The following is a 13,005-nucleotide window of genomic DNA, read 5'->3' on the forward strand; positions in this document are numbered from 1 at the left end:
TAGGTAGAGCCCGTGCCCACCCGTCTGGCAGGCGCGGCAGGAGGCCGGTACCAGCCCACCCGCACCCCTCTGTCCGCGCAGCGCGCACCTCGGGCTGGCCCACAGCGCACCCGGGAGAGCATCCACGGGGCTGTGCTGCCGGCACATCCTCCGCGGGAGGGTCAAGGCCAAGGGCATCCTATGACTCCTGGCTGGTGAGAGCAGCTTGCCCCGGGGGGGCCCGGGCCGGGATAGGAAAGCGGGTTCGCGGAGCGGAGAGGGAGCCTCAGGCCCGGAGCTCACGGAGCAGAGAATACACCCTCCTCCGGGGCGTCGCCGCCCCGTCACTTACCCAGGTCTGCAGTGAACACTCGGGCTGACTTTCAATTCTTGGAACAGAAGGAGAAATTGTGTGAGGGATACAAGAGCAAAAGGAGACTGTGACATCCAAGAGCCTTTTATTTTTTGCGTGCGCCGTTTAGCAAATCGGGGGAGGAGCATGGAGAAGCGCAATCCTTGCAGCTCATTAGCAGGTGTCTCTGTGAGCGTCTGAGGCGCTCAGACCTGCACGGGAAGGAGGGTGGCCGCGCGCTGGGCGACAAGGAGTGGAGATTATCTCATGAGCTTCCGTTCCCCCTCTCTGTTCCTCCTGCCTGCAATCTGAGTAATGCACAGACCCCAAATTTCAATTGTTCTTTCCCCGTAGATATTTTTAACAGTATTTTTATTTTCTCCCCCATGGATTTTGGCTAAATCAAGCACTCTTGAGCAACCAAGCACTTAAGGAGGAAGTGAGATCTGTGCGTTTGAATTTTGTGGACAAAATAGAAGTGATACTCTCTCTCCTGCCCCCTCCCCAGACCCCAAGGGAGGCCCGGAAAGCCCCCTCCCAGACCCTGTGGGGAGAATGCCATGCGAGCATGGCAACCCGTTAGCCAAATGGGCACCATGTCTGTGGGGCCCTCCTCGCTCCTGCCCTGCAGGGTAGCACCTGCTTCTCTCATATCTTCTTCCCAACACTGGGGGGCTTGTGCCCTTGGCCTAAGTACCAATGGCACAGAATGTGATTGTATGAAGTAAGATTATTATACCAAAGCATGTTTTGCTTGTCTAGTTAGGCTGACTGTTGCAAAGCCTTTTACTATTTGCACATGGCACATAACTGGTTTGACTTTCACTTCTCTTTCCTGGGAGCAGATAATAATCACGGTTGTGAGCATTTGCTGGATTATTCTCACATGTCAGATTCCCTACGATGGTCAGCTCATCATTATCCTCCCAACAAGATTTTGAGGAAGGGACTGCAAATACCCTAAGTTTACAGACAGGGGACAGAGCCGGCCAGAGAGTAAGAAACTTCTTCCAGGTGTTACAGTTAGGAACTCCTGGCTTCATGCTTTCAACCGCCATGAAGCTGTTTCGGGAGACAGCTTCTCGGTGTCCAAGACAACATTGGTTTCCTTCTCCGTGCCGTCCAAGCTAGAACGATCACCACTGGACTTTCAGAAAGTTGCTCTGGCTCCCTGGGTCATCTCGTGGTGGCCAGACACCGTCAGTCTTCTCCTCTGCTTGTGCCTTCTGGTCCCCTCTCCAGGCAGGAAAAACCTTTGCTCAGGGGCTCTGGACGGAGCAGCCTAGAGAAAGGATGACCCTCCGTCCTCCCTCACTCGTCATTCGGATTGTAGAGAGACCCAACATCCGTGCGTCCCTCGCTCTGAAATTCGCGCATGCGTGACTTTGTGTCTGATTTGGGGAGAGCGAAGATAGACACTTGCAAAGAGGGAGATGGGGTCACTTTGTGCACTCTGTACACTTCGCCCCAAGGACAGGCCAGAAGTCCCCCCACCTGACTTAAGGCTGTTCTGATTCTCCTCTGTGCATCCAAACTGAAATATTTGGAGTCTGTGATCCTCTGCTTGGGACCTGACTGCACCAAAGTGTAGATGAAATAGATGATATTCAAAATTGAAGAGGAAAATGAGGAAAATAACCCCAGGAACAAAGGTCCCATCTTTCAATGAAGAAGGATGCGATTCTTAACCTTGGGAGGCAAACTCTAAACATCTACATCTTTACTTCTAGTCCCATGAACTCACTTTCACTCTCTGGCAGCCTTTGTGTCTCCTTTTTTTTTTTTTTAATTTTTTAATGTTTTATTTATTTTTGAGAGAGAGAGAGAGACAGAGACAGAGACAGTGTGAGTGGGGAGGGCCAGAGAGAGGGGGAGACACAGAATCCAAGACAGGCTCCAGGCTCTGAACTGTCAGCACAGAGCCTGATGCAGGGCTCGAACCCATGCACCGTGAAATCATGACCTGAGCTGAAGCCAGACGCTCAACCGACTGAGCCACCCAGGCGCCCCTTGTGTCTCCCTTTTAAGATGTCCACAGAATGGCAGTAAAGGTTGAGCCTCCATGAATCAGTTCAGAGGCGGAGGAGCTAAACCGGGCTTTCTTCAGCCAAATTTCTCTGCATCAACAGAACAGGTTAGAGGCATAAACACAATTTCAAAGGTGTTTCTCAACACAGAGGCAACAGATGGCGTGTTTTCCACACCCCCTCATCGTCGTCTCTGGATTCAGCTGATGTGGTCACATTTGATACTGGACGCATGTTATTTTCAGGCCTCTTGCTGCGTTGTGTGGGCTTAGTCGCCAGCCCCCTGCCCCAGGAGTTTCCAGATGGAGCTCCTCTGTGACAAACATGCTGACATTTTCCAACCTGCTTCCCGCTCATTTGAAGCCACATCCTATTGATTTTACTCCCCCAGCGCGCCTTCTGTCGGTGGTGGATTGTCACTCCGCGTCTCTCTCAGCCCCTGCCGCCCTGCTGTCTCCCCTGGACCGAGACAATGTGTCCCAACTGGACTCCTGCCCCAGACCTGGCCTGAGGAACAGCATCCCTGTCCCCTCGGCGCCTGGAGCCAATGGTGGCGTGTCAGAGGGACACACTGAAGCCACGTGGGCACTGCCTTTAAGGGACGTGTGAGTCAGTCCTCCTTTGCACTGTGGCCAGAGATCTCTCCCTATGTTGGTCAGCTGGGCCTCACTGGCCCCCTGCCTGTCCCCTGTCCCCCATGAGTTTGGGGACTCAGGTCCGAACAGAACACCTGTGATCTCTGTGTGATCTCACAGTCCGGGGTACCTCCTGGGGGCCTGTGGCTGACCTTCTTTCTGGCACCTTCCCCACCTGACAGTCTGCCGGCAGGCATCCATCTGCCTCTGGGGCACCCACCCAGGTGTGACATCCTGCCTGTTGGGTGACGTGGCTGTGGCTGGGTGGGGGGACCGCTGTCACCTCCACCACTGGGGCTGCAGCCTGCTCTCTGGCCTCCGAGGACATGGCTGGGCTGCCTTCCGAGGGCCTGGGGAGGCACCCCCAGTGTCTGGATCACTGCCGGCATCTGCACACTGACGCCGCCGCTTATCTGGGAGAACACGCACCCCAGGCCCCACTCCTCAGGCCCCGGGGCCTCACACTCGGGCCGGGCGCTGGCTCACCGAGCCAAAGTGTCCTCCAGGCCAGCCTTCCTCTGGGGCGTCCGCACACACTGTGCCCTCCGTGTCCCCGACACCCTCTTCTGCGTGCGGTCCGCAGGTGCCTCCCGCCCCCATCCGGGGCCCCTCCTGCCCACGTGCTGAGCCGTGGCCGTCTGCCTCTGGGGTGCCCTCCTGTTCTGGGAACGGACCTCGAGGTGCCCTGGGGCGCCGTCTGCTCCACTCGGCTTAGTCAGCTTTTGCTGGTCACACTGCCCACCTTCAGCCTCTGGGGCCTGGCGTTTCTCCTCTCCCTCCGCTGCGAATCCACGCTGTCCCCGCTCAGGAGCTGGAACTTCAGGGACCCCCATCAGGCACGTCTCCTCGGCCCCCCGCCCTGATGGGTGATAGCAGAGTCACCAGATGCTGGCTTGCGGGGCTGATGCCTACATCCCATTGACTCACACGGCTGGTTTCCTGTCCTGGGAGCCCCTGGGGACTGAGGGTCTCAGAAGCCCCTCCAGTGCTGGCTCTCTGACCCGAGCAGAGTCAGAGCCTAGGGCCCAGGCCAGGGGACAAAGGGCAGTGTTCAGACCTTTGGATCGGCAGGAACTTGCCGGCTCATGCTCTGCCCTTGTCTAGTGCCCCCTAAGCTCCCTGTTGTGCAAAATGGAGGAGACACACCTGCCTCATGGAGCAGGAGGCCCGGTGCCCAGACCGGACTTGTGCTGGCTCTCCAAAGCCTGAGGAGAGAGCAGTGTCCCCGAGTCGGGCTACACAGATTGGCCTTGGGAGAGGACGGATTTTGTTTTTACCCTTTTTTAAAATTAAAAATATCTTTTAAAGGGTTTTTAACAATTAACTTCCATAGGGGATAAACCATCACAGTGGTGTTTGGTCCGTAACTTCAGATTTCTAATGGCGTCAGGTTTGGGGGGTTTCCCTGTTTCCTTGTTTCCTCCAATAAATCCAACGGTGAACAGAATCTTCTCTTAGGAGAGTATGGGAATGATTTGGGGTTTCCTAAATCTCAAGCGATAGACACCTGGAGAGTATAAAGATTGCCTCGGTTTCCATATTAAATGCTGCAGATCCGCTCATTCTCCTTCCTGCTTCATAGCCTCAGCTGAACCCCCTCCCCATAGAGCGACCGGGGTCCTGCCAGCACCACCGTGTCCCGTGCACACGTCCACTCTGACACTCTCCCTCCAGGATCGTAGCATGTCATTCATGGCTGCACCTTGTCTATTCTTGAAGATGAGGACTGCGCCTTTCTCAGTTTGGTGGCCCCACTGTCTGGCGCAGACTTGTATAGAACACAATGCGTTGTAACCTTTAAATATAGCTCAATACATGGGAGCTATGTAAATAACTTTTTACTTCAAATTTAATTGGACTTGGTAGGTGATCTTGAAATTTAAAAAAATACTATACAAATGAATACGAAAGAAATGAATATCTTTATATATGAATATGAGTGGGGGCAGGGTAGAGGGGAGGGGGTGTGAGGGTCTCAAGCAGGCCCCACACTCAGCACAGAGCCCAATGGGGGGGCGGCTCTATCTCACGACCCTGAGAGCACGACCCGAAATCAAGAGTCAGATGCTCAGCTGACTGAGCCACCAGGCACCCCAAGAAATGGATATCTTTAAAAGACTATCCTAAAGAAACTGTCTTAAAAGAATGCCTTTATAAAGTAAATAGTGACGAATTTATTAAATTTCCGGAGTCTGAAGTTCATCATGGTGGGTGTCCATGGCCCTCTAGTGGCCCCAAAGGGTTAATGCATTAGTTTTAAGAGTCAGGAAACTCTTGAACTTTTTTCAAGGTGATGACCCTCTTACCAGAGACCCAGGTCCTCTGTTGAGCACAGCGAAACCACTTGGGGACAGAACAGAGCAAAGGCAAAAGACAAATGCTTCAAGCAGCAATGGCTTGAACTCAAACAGTAACTTGGCCTTTTATATAGAATCCTTAATACTCTTTCTCTGTTTACAAAACAGAGAAACCAAGATGCCGAAGCCTTGGGTACTGGGAGACAAAACCAAAAAGCAAGAGCGCCCCCTTCTGATCAAATGAGGTTCTGAACACATTTGGTGACATTTCCTGAGCAGACACTCTGCAGGAAGGAATAGATGAGGCCTGTCTCCTTACGTCATTACTCTCCCTGGGGTCACTGGGGAATATAAAGATAAAGGTTATGGCTCTGTATGTTTTGGAATAGTATGAACAGTTTTGGTTGTCTTCCCCCATTCTTTCATACAGAAGCCTCTTTTTTTTTTTTTTTTTTTTGTATTTTGTATTTTAAGCAGCTTAGGTGTCTGGATCTGGGAAAGGTGTTTGTGTACATAGGTTTCTCTCTGGGCTCTGGGAGGGGAGTGAGGCCCTCACCTCAGCCATATGCTATATGTAGGGTTGTGTGGGGGGAGAGGACTGAAAATATGGTAATCAAGATAACATTTCATGAAATATTAAAAAAAATCAAAATTAATTAAAAACATTCATAATAAAATGTCACCATTTTAAGGAAAGGCCATATCAGTAGACTGATTTTTCTTTCCGCCTTAGCTTCCAATTGGCTCGACACAGCACTGTTTCTCTTCTTCCGGAATGAGTTTTGTTAGAAAAGCATTACCTTAGAGTGGTTAAGGGCCCAGCCTCAGCAGCTGAAATGCCTGGCTTTCAAAACAGATGGGGGCGCCTGGGTGGCTCAGTTGGTTGGGCCGCCGACTTCGGCTCAGGTCATGATCTTGCAACTCCTGAGTTTGAGCCCTACCTCGGGCTCTGTGCGGACGGCTCAGAGCCAGCCTGGAGCCTGCCTCAGGTTCTGTGTTTCCTTCTCTCTCACTGCCGCTCTCCCACTCCCACTCTGTTACTTTCTCTCTCTCAAAAAAACAAAAAACATTAAAAAAAAAACAAACGGATGCTCCTGCTTACGAGGAGCCAGACACTGGACAAAGTTAGCACATGAAACCTTGAAAGTGGAGGACTTTACTGGCAGGGTCAGAGGAGTTGGAAGAAGGAATAGAGATTCAAAGGGGAGAGGATCCTGACCCAGCCTTGTGGGCAAAGACAGAGACTGTGGTCTAAGGAATGGGAATGGCCCCCATATGACAACCAGCAAGGAAATGATGACTTTGGTCCTGTAACTATAAGGTACTGAATTTGCCTACATTCTGAATGAGCAGGGTCTCAGCAATCAGACAACAAAAAGAAATAAAGGGCACTCAAATCGGCAAGAAAGAAATCACGCTTTCACTACTTACAGACAACATGACACTCTATGTAATAAACTGAAAGGCTCCACCTAAAAATTGCTAGAACTGATACACCAATATATGGCAGACCTTGAGACTGGAGTTCTCTCTTATCCAGCAAGAAAGAGGACACAGAATTGAATATGAGACAGGCTAATGTCTGGGAGGAGACAAGAGCCTCAAGTAAAGGGCCCTTGCTCCTTATTTATTAGGATCAGAAGACTTACAAACATGGTGGATATGCGGAAAAAGACGATAAAACAGTGATCATTAACTTGTGTGTGAGAGAAAGGGTGTTTGAAGGTATGCGGTGTTAGGGGTTAGGGTCAAGACCAAGTCCCAGCTCCAAGCAGATAGCTGTTTACTGCAGGCACCAGGCACTGTGTCTGTTGACCCTAACTTTTCTAGGGGCTAAGACAGATAGAGCATGCTACTTCAGGGTTAACAAAGCATTTTTCTTGCAAATTAGCTCTGGATGGTTTCGCCCTTCTGCAGGGGCTTTCAGCTTCCACCTGTTCTCGGAAGCTTTCCTCCTATGAAAGAGGCTTTCTGTTCTATGCTTTGTTCTACTCTGGGGGCGACTTCACCCTCTTGTGGCTTTCGGCCCTCAGCCTTGTTAACCCATTGGTGCAAGCTGAGGGAATCCTTAAACTTCTTCCCCGTACAAATTTAGTAAAGTCACAGCATACAAAATCAACATACAGAAATCTGTTGCATTTCTCTACACCAATCATGAAGCAGCAGAAGGAGAAATCAAAGAATCGATCCTATTTACAATTGCATCCAACATCATAAGATACCTGGGAATAAACCTAATAAAGAGGTAAAATATCAGTACTCTGAAAACCATAGAAGACTTATGAACGAAACTGAAGATGAAACAAAGAAATGGAAAAACATTCCATGCTCAAAGATTGGAAGAACAAATATTGTTAAAATGTCTGTACTATCCAAAGCAATCTACACGTTCAGTGCAATCCCTAGCAAATGACCAGGGAAACAGATCGCCCCCTAGAGTCTACAGAAAAGATTGCATCATGGCTGACACCATTTTAACCTGATGAGACCCAGGTTGGGCAAATGATGTACACAGAACTGTGTACTATCTAAGATAATAGCACTGTGTATTATCTAAAATAATAGAATTGTGTTGTTTTAAGCCACTAGGCTTGTGGTAATTTGTGACGACAGCCATAGAAAACAAATACGGTTGCCCAATGGCAGGGACTAGGGCAGTGCTCAGAAGCTGTCACCTGTGTTTTGCCAACAGGTGCTGACAGTCAGCACCAGGTAATGACACTAACTTGGTGGGAGTGACGGGATGTGGTGGACTCCAGATCGCCTGCCAGTGATCTCACTGAAAATGGGAACACGTGCTCACAAACGTGCACACAAGATCAGGAGGGACATGTCAGCAGCAATCAGACATTGTGATCATTTTGGAATACAAGTAGGTTTGATTACAAATTCACTAGGGAATAACAGTAACTGGACTTATTGTCCAAACCCCAGGACGTGTTACAAGGGCTGTTTCGGTAGCAGATGGAAAATGAGTTGTCTTATATTTTGGGACCAAATTTCCAATTGTCCCTGATAAAGGACAGGTGTAGAGATGCTAAATAATATCACGTTGATTTCTTCCTTTCTGTCTGGAGACAGGGAGTTGTATCTCTTGTAAAGAGTTAAATGAATCTGATAAAATGGAATTAATAGAAAGTTCTAGCTGACCTGAGGCAGGTGGCGCCAGACTGTCTACTTGGAACCACGAGCAGCCCCAGCAGGGGTTTCTTGAGTCCACAAAGGAGCTTCCAGTGACTAAGTATCTCATTCTCATCCTCCTTTTCTTTGTGATCATTTTTCTCTTTTCATTCTACCATTTCCCCTGGTAGCCTCAGCTACTTCCATGATCGTAATATTTATTTAATTTCCATTTTCAAATCTTCACCCAATCTACATATTATTTTTTAAATGTTTATTTATTTATTTATTTATTTATTTATTTATTTAGAGAGAGCACGAGTGAGCATGAGTGAGGGAGGGGCAGAGAGAGAGAGAGAGAGAGAGAGAGAGAGAGAGAGAGAGAGAGGCTCCACGCTCTCAGCACAGAGCCCTACAAGGGGCTCGATGCCATGAATCATGAGATCATGACTTGAGCCAAAACCAAGAGTTGGACTCTTAACCACTGAGCCATCCAGGCTCCCCTAAATATTATTCTTTATTCAATATCCATGGTTATCTCAAAACTTGAATATCCAAAATAAAACTCATTAACCCCCATTCAAAAATCCTGTTAGACTTAGCTGTCATTCTCTCTGTCTGTCTCAGACAATCTTTGTCACTCTCCTTTCTATCCTGTGATGAAGGACTTCAGTTTGTAAAAATAACATGACAGAGGCACCTGGGTGGCTTATTAGGTTAAGGAGCCGACTTTGGCTCAGGTCATGATCTCCCAGCTTGTGAGTTTGAGCCCTGCGTCAGGCTCCAGCTCAGAGCCTGGAGCTGCTTCCGATTCTGTGTCTCCCTCGCTCTCTGCCCTTCCCCCACTTGTGCTCTGTCTCTCTCTCAAAAATGAGTAAATGTTAAAAAAAATTTTTTTAAAAGAAAAAGAAAATAACATGACCATATCAAAGGTCAAAATAAACACTTGCGTGTGGTCTGGCCAAAGGACAAATATTAAAAGCCAGTAGGTGAGGTTGGCCCAGAAACAATTGTTGATTTGTCCTTTAAAATGGAGAGTGGGTCTCAGATTTAGCCCTAAGCTTCCTAGTGGCCAAAGAGAATCGGAAACCACATTCGGCTCTAAGACCCGTTGGATGCAGCAAACCCAATTTCCAACACAGTTTCCTGCTGCAGCCTGAGCGAAACTTTACCCCGCCAAGGGGAGCCTTCTGTAATGTGGCTAATGCTGTTCTTGACTCAGTCATTAAAACACTCAATTTCCTAGACCCTTTCGCAACCAGTGACCATCTGACACTGGTTAACCTGTTACAGGCAGACGTAGGTTAATGAGATACAGGTTAACGACAGGCAGAGGCCTATCGAAGGCATCTCTTTCCGAATAAGAAGATGATGTTTTTTAGGGAGAAGGCACTGGCTGCATTCCCCCTGCTCCGGGCCACGTGGTGCCTCATGGCTAACATAGCAGAGCAGGAAGGTAGAAGCAGCCTAGGTCCATGAAGCCACCTAGAAACACTGTGACTGTCCCTGCTTGTTGACTTTAAACCCCCTTCTTAAATGCGAGAATAACCTTGTTTAAGCCACATTTTTTTAATTTTTAAAAAAATGTTTACTATTTTTTGAGAGAGAGACTGGGCATGAGGAGGAGAGGGGCAGAGAGAGAGGGACACACAGAATCTGAAGCAGCTCCAGGCTCTGAGCTGTCAGCACAGAGCCCGACGTGGGGCTCGAACCCACAGACCGTGAGATCATGACCTGAGGTGAAGTCAGATGCTTAACTGACTGAGCCCCCCTTTTAGCCACATTTGGAGTTGCTGGTACTTGAAGGTGAACACAATCCTAATTTATAAAATATCCCTGTGATAAATACTGTATTAGTTTCAGGGCTACCATAGAAAACTGCCACATGCTTGGTGGCTTAACACAACAGATAATTGTTCTCTGACAGTTCTGGAGACACGAAGTCTGAGGCTGAGGGTCGGCAGGGCCATGCTTCCCCTGGGGGAGAGTCCTTCCTTGCCCCATCCACCTCCTGGTGGGTCCTCCGCTCCTGGCTCCCTAACGCTGCTCCTTGTCTGCATCTTCACGCAGCCCTTTCTCTCTGTGTGTCACCGAGTCCTCTCCCCTTCTTACAAGGTCACCAGCCATATTTGATTTAGGGCCACCATAATCCAGTATGACCTCATCTTAATTATATCTGCAAAAACCTAATTTCTGACTAAGATCACTCGCTGAGGCTCTAGGAGACGTGAATTTTTGGAGGACACCAACCCGCTGCGTGTTCCGCATCAAACTTTGTGTGGTTCTCACACTTTTTGACTATGGCCTCATGAACAGGAGAAAGGACTGTAGATTCAGAGAGCTCTGTTTCCAGTATTCAGTGCAGGAACAACCCGAGGAGGAAACGGGTGAAGGGTGCTTGCCTTGGTGAGATCTACTTCCCCTCCCCATGACGTAGTCACCATGAGGCTTGAATTCATACAGACCCAAACCCAGCTGTGAGCGCTGATCACACAGGATTGGCTCTGGAGGCAGCAGAATCTCTCCCTGAGCCTTTCAGTGCCCGCTCACCGGGCCACAGGGAATTAGGAGTGACTGATGTGAACCGGGGTGCGCAAAGGAAGCAAAGAGTGGGGATGGGGAGCGTTGTTTATCCCTCTGTATGTAAATGAGGAGGCAGGAGTGTCTGGTACTTTCTGCAGACCTCTTTCAGGCTGGGGAAGATCAGACGTGGGATCCTTTTTGGGAGGCCATGGGGAGGGACTGGAAAACACTGGGTCACTGTCCCTGTTGGACTCTTGGACTCCACCCCACCCACAGCGGATCTATCCCTGGGCTTTTCTGTTGTGTGAGCCTAGAATTTCCCTTTATGAAGTCAGTTTGATTCAGACTTTAAGTTTCTCACCATAAAGAGTGTCCTAGCAGACATACTGCCCAAGCATAATGGGGGGGGGGTTACTTTAAGGTCCCAAAGCTGGGACCCTGTGGTTGATGACAGACTAGATTTCCCGCTTTGAGGACCAATGGCCTCCCTCAACTAAATGTAATCATGCATTTCCCCTGCTAACAAGTCCTCCATTTCCCAGAAGACAAAATGGGACCCCTACCCTGGTGGGTAAGGACATTCACCAAGTGTCTTCAGGGCATGTGCTGTGGGGCTCCACCCCTCCTTTCTAGAACCTGCCTCCAGAATGTCTCACTGGCCTTAGAGCCTCTGGGGACGGTCCACGCCTGACCGCTGTGTCCCTGGAATAAAGCTTCACTCCAGCTGCGCGGGACCTTCTCTCTCCCTGTTCTGTTCCTGATCTGCTGCGTGTGGAACCTGCCCTGTTGGACTGTGAGGAATTTCTCGGAAAAATGATATTCTTGAGAACAGTCTCCCTCTTTTTCTCTCATTTCCATTCTGTGTGTGTGTGTATGTGTGTGTGTGTGTGTGTGTGTGTGTGCGCGCGCGCGCGCGCGCGCGCGCATCTTCTCTGTGTCTCTGTGTGTGTTTTGGGCCCCACATTAGTCTGAGCTGGGGAGGGGGCACAGCGTCCTGCATCTTGTCCCTCAGGAAACAGCTTCCAGGTCACACACCAGCCGACCAGCCCCCGCCGGGCCTCACAGCTGAGACCCGTACCCCTGCCTGAGCAGGACCTGCAGGTTCTCGGGAAGCACTGAAGGAGCCACTGAAGCAATTATTCCTTCGTATTTGGAAGGACATCATTATTTCTTCTAATTTTTTTAACCTAAAAATCATTTTCGATTGGAGGCTTTCAACCGCGGGAAGAGACAGGGAAGGGAGATTCCCAGTCATGGGAGGGCAGGAGCGAGGTCAGCTCTGTCTTCCCTCCACCCTTCCTTGCTCGGTGGTCAGGGGGTGCGCCGGGTGGGCCGCAGAGCTGAAGCACCAGGACCTGGAATAGAGCGGCTTCTGCGCAGCGTCAGGACGGGAGGCCGCCCCCGCGAGCCCTTGGGGAGAAATCAGAGCTGGGGCCGCCAGGGACGCTTTGCTGGAACAGCCAGAGGCCGGAGCACCCCTGACGGGACCAGAATACGCACACATCGAACTACTCCGACCAAGGTCTCTTGTGCAGCTGGTGAGTCAAAGTCAAGGGAAGGAGCGCCGTGCACTCACAAGCCGCCGTCCCCAGGAGCATTCGGGAGAAACAAGTCAGGGCAAAACAGTGGGCACCGGAAGACAGAAAGGAAAACTCCGAGGAAGATGGAAAACGCGGGCTGAGGCTGCTCCTGATACTGAGTGTCCTGTAACCTTGAGCTTCAGCGCCTTCTGCCTCCCTCTGTTCCCACCCCCACCCCGAGCCCCGTTTGGGGGTCCTGGCTCTCCGGGTGTATCCTTTTACATTCTACCAAAGCAGCAGGAGATCCAAAGTTGCTGAAAATTTAAAAGCTTTTTAAATGCCACTCTCTGCCTTCTTCATTTTTACTGCATACGCATTTGGCATAAAATGCCATGCCCGATGTGGATCCGTAATATTCATTTAATGAACAGATGTTGCTTTTTCGTTGGCTATCCCCATGTGTTAAGATATTTTTCTTTTTGTGAAGAGCTAAAGAAAATAAAGCCTTCAATTGATTTCATATGCCTGTTAAAAGCTAAATTAAGAGCTGTT

Source organism: Suricata suricatta, chromosome 14, assembly GCF_006229205.1.
Source record: "Suricata suricatta isolate VVHF042 chromosome 14, meerkat_22Aug2017_6uvM2_HiC, whole genome shotgun sequence".
In the NCBI taxonomy this organism is placed as follows: Eukaryota; Metazoa; Chordata; class Mammalia; order Carnivora; family Herpestidae; genus Suricata; species Suricata suricatta.